The following is a 4,352-nucleotide window of genomic DNA, read 5'->3' as shown; positions in this document are numbered from 1 at the left end:
GACACAACAGGGCAGTTGCACATATGAATTCACAGTGCCTGTGACAGTATGTACAAGACATGAGCAACTCAAGTTAGACCAAATCCCACCATGGAGAGGGGAGGTAAAAACAAACTCCCAAACCAGGACTGGAAGGGCTCATTTTTCTTTAAGAGCGTCCACTGATAAGCAAACCACACTCCTGTGAGTACTGACACCCTCTAGAGCATATGGGCAGCACAAATTGGACTTGTTGAATTTTATAAAAAGAGACATAAAGTTAGGTGGGTAGAGAGGTAGGGTGGATCCGGGAGGAGTTGAGGGAGGGCAAATGAATATAACCAAAAACTTTTGTATGGAATCCTCAAAAATTAATTTTAAAAATGTTTTAGGGTTGGATAGTCTTGGAGACTACCCATTTTTCTATGTAAGAGTTTTAGGTGAACAACTGGAGACTTAGGTAAGATTATGGATGGGAATATTTGTGTCTTAGTCAAATTCATACGATGCCAAATGTGACTGTATTTGCACAAAGAGCCCTATGGAATCAGTTAAGTTAAATGGAATGGACACCTGGTCCAATAGGATTAATGTCTGTCTAAGAAGATAACCAGAGGCTCCACAAATACAGAGGCAAGGCTACACGAACATAAAGCAGGATGGTAACTCCAGACTGACAGAGGAAGTTTCAGATTGAAATGGAATTGTCTGGCACCTTAACATCCCAACTTCAAGAAAATGTCTTGTGATATTTTTATTTTGTTCTGACAAATAAAGGTTGCTCGGAGTCAGAGGACCTGGTCAGCCACTAGCTGACCAAAGTAACCACAGGGGTTTGGCGGTTTGTAGAAAGGAAACAGGAAGTAGTAAGGCAAGATGGAGGAAGGATCTCAGCCCTTTTTGGACAAAGGAACTGAAGAGATAGGAAGTAACTGACAGCTGCTCCCTGTTCTCTGATCTTTCATACTCTTACCCCAATAGTTGACTCCTAATTTTTTATTGATAAGATTAATTAGATTAACATTTCAAGAACATAAGTGTCTTGTTTAAGCCAACCAGCTTGTTGCATTTTGTTATGGTAGCTGGAGCTGACTTACACGAAGTCTGATTGAATACTGACATCCAAGAACAGACTCTCAAGTCATGTGTGTGTCCATGAAGGTATTTTGATGTAAATTAAATTGTATGTTTCTCTATTCCTTTTAAACCAAATTTGCTTTAAGACAGGACTTGGAGACTGGAGTTCCCAGAAGAAGGGAAGTGGCTTTACAGAGCTATCTTCTTGTCCTTTCAGAAGGATGCTGAGTCCCTCCTGCACCAAGCATAGAAGACTGTGGATCTAGAAGCCACAAGGCCAAGTAAACCATATCCCCATGACAGCAACATAGCATAGTAAACCCATATTAATGAAGTCCCATTCATACTATTTGCCTTGCTTCATACATGACTTTTCTTACCTGTAAATCTCCTTGTTCCAGGGGACTGAGAGGTGATACACACACAGCAGCTAGATTATATAGGAAAGTAGAACTCTGACCCACAGCCTGCCCTGGAAACCAGCTCCTTATCTATAGCAAAACAGCTCAGGAAGCCAGCCTGCTATAGGTCAGACTCACAGGAAGCCAGCCTGCTATCGCTGGTAACAACCTAGGAGCTAAGCCATAACCCTGTAAGTATCAGCTCCCACTGGCCAAGACTTGATTAATAAGAAACAACTTCCCTAATCTTTGTTTCTGCTTTTAATTTAAAACCAATTAAAGAAAGCTAAATATGTCCCCCTAGCCAATTACAGATGATGTTAGGCTAACTTCAGTGCCCCAAGGTCAACAGCCCCTAATCAACCAAGCCCATCAAAAAACTACCCTTTTCCTCAGCAAAATTTGCTTGGGTCTGTTACTGCTTTGGATCTGTCAAAATGTAAATGATGATGGTGGGTTCCCTTGCCCCTCAGCTCTGAACACAAAGCTTTGCCATTGTTATTTGGCTTGTCTCTATTCATTTCCACACCATCTTCGTGGATGATCTGGGAAAACCCCTTTACCCTTAATTCTGCTCTGAAACATTTTCTGTTACATTTATCATGAAAATAATTTTCATATGTGATGGAAAATGGTTAAGGGAATCTCATGCAAAACTTGAATGAAAGTAGAAATTAATCCTTGGCCTGAAGTACAGGAACACTCCATTCTTCTGGTATACATGAACTTTGAAATCGGCCCATGAACCCAAGTCCCTGGGGTGCTGTGTCTCTAGGCCTTTACCACGTGTTCCTATTGTCTTTCACCCTGTGTCACTTTTGCAAAAGTGTGTGTAAGACTTAGTCCTACATTCCCAAGTTCTTGGATGTGACCCCCAGTGGCTGCAGTTCCCTGTCCTCAAAGTATCATTGAGCATGAGGTGGTGGCTTGTCCTTCAGGTTGACCCTCCGGGGACTGGGCACATAGTCTAGGTGGTTGTTTTGTTCCAGCTGTAGAAGAATCATGAGGAACACTTCAAAGGACTCTCTCAGGGCTGATCTTGGCAGTTCTGCTGTTTTGAAAGACAACAGAAAAGTGGAAAGGCAGGATTTTGCTTCTTGGAGCTTCACTGCTCAACTCTGGGAACAAGAATATCAAGTGCTTGGGGAAGAATCATTTGAACCAGGTCTTTATCTGCCTGCTTGGGAACAAGACCTTGTATAAAAACAAAAACAGCAACCAAGAAACTTGTGGCTTAACTCAGACCACTCAGTATCCTTCCCTGATTTGTTTTTCAATATGAATTGTTTTCTTAGAGTTCAATGTTACTGATAAACATTCATTTCAATAAGTTTAGAAATTCTGAGGTTTCTAGGAGTTGTCTTCATTGACAAAAGTCATTCGATGGAAAAATAAAGATCCCAAGCTGCCATTTGTTGTTTGGTAGCTTATTTCCTTTCATAGATGGTTTGCCAGGATTTAACCCATGTGGATAACAGCACTCAAGCAGGCTCAAAGAGAATTGTTTTGATTGGCCAGTCTTGCAGGAGGGTTGGCCAGTGATGAAACAATTCAAAGTAACAGAGTTCAGGAAGAGTGGAGTCAACACAGACACAATCTACCAATCTAATTTTTTCTTGTCTATAGATATGGATCAGGTAGTCACATGGACTGGAGACTTTGGGTCCAGTTTATCCAGCATAGATTGGAAATCACAGTCCCTTGCTTTGTGTGTCTCTGATTCAGAAATATGGTTTAAGGTTACAAATATATGAGTTACAGACAACTAGCAGACCCTCTTGGGGAGAGGTATCAGAAGAAGTCAGTAAATCCAATTGATGGGGAAAGTTGATGTCCTTGGAGGGGTGTTTACTAGTCAGGCAAACAAGGAATAGAGAAAAATGTGTTAAGCAGGCAATTGTTTTTGTTGCTGTTTGTTTACACATTAGTTTTTTTTAAATTACCACTGCCTTTAAATTATAGGATAATTAGAACCAACCTCATCAATACCTTAATCCCTTTGTGCTGTCTTGTAAGTATTAAAACTAGTATAGTCCTTCTTGTAAGTATCAAAACTCACACTGAACAAGGAGTTCCGAGTTGCAAAAGAGGATTAATTTTTGCTCCTGTCTAACCTGGTTTGGCCATCCACTGAACAAAAACATACACAAGTGCTCAAGGCCTTTGCTTTGAATTACAATCACACATTGAATTCTCGGCCCTGGCCCACATATTTCCCCATCCCATGCCAGGCACCACTCCTAGTTTCTCATTGGGTTGGTCTGCTGACTGACTTCTCTGGATGTCCACTTGGCCACCCTCATTAAACAGTCACCCTCTCTGAATTTTCCTTCCCATCTCTTATCTCTTTACCATGATATTTTAGTCCTTAGAGCCTTTAGATGTCTGACAAGGAACCTGCTTTTCTTGGCCAAACTTTTATCGACTCCTGAATCCTTTTCTAGTCTAGGCTTGGTCCATAAGTCTGACCTTGGTCTGCTAAGTCCAGTTTTAGTAGAGGCCTGTTCTTAGTCACTTTATAGAGAACCCTGTCTTAGTTAGGGTGCTATTGCTGTGAAGAGACACCATGACCCCATGACCTCAGCAACTTTTACGAAAAACATTTAGTTGGTTGGCTTACATTTTCAGAGGTTCAATCCATTATCCCTCCTATTTCTTAGCAACCATTTTTTTTTTACTTTCCTTTACTTGATACCTCATGTCTTAGAAACTATTGTTGCATGTGTTTTAGTTATTTCATGCAGGAAAGAAAGATATATTTTGGGCAGAAGTCAAAACCTCTGAAAAGGACTACCATTCCTCATTGATCGGTTGATAGCCTATATTGAACATGGTATATGTTTTCTTTTGGTTAGGCTTTGTTTAATTTTTCTTTAGAAATACTCTTAGTTATTG

At 40.6% G+C, this 4,352-nt stretch overlaps 1 non-coding gene across 1 annotated transcript; it reads right to left on the bottom strand.

The window, feature by feature from the left end:
* Positions 1-3,485: 3,485 nt before the first annotated feature.
* LOC113834260 lies at positions 3,486-3,612 on the bottom strand. The gene has a single exon (XR_003482660.1). It is a non-coding gene; the product is annotated as a small nucleolar RNA SNORA40 (small nucleolar RNA).
* Positions 3,613-4,352: the final 740 nt, after the last annotated feature.

Source organism: Cricetulus griseus, chromosome 2 (assembly GCF_003668045.3).
Source record: "Cricetulus griseus strain 17A/GY chromosome 2, alternate assembly CriGri-PICRH-1.0, whole genome shotgun sequence".
Lineage (NCBI taxonomy): Eukaryota > Metazoa > Chordata > Mammalia > Rodentia > Cricetidae > Cricetulus > Cricetulus griseus.
Note: the sequence above shows the minus strand (reverse complement) of the source record. Positions and strands in the feature narration are given on the sequence as shown.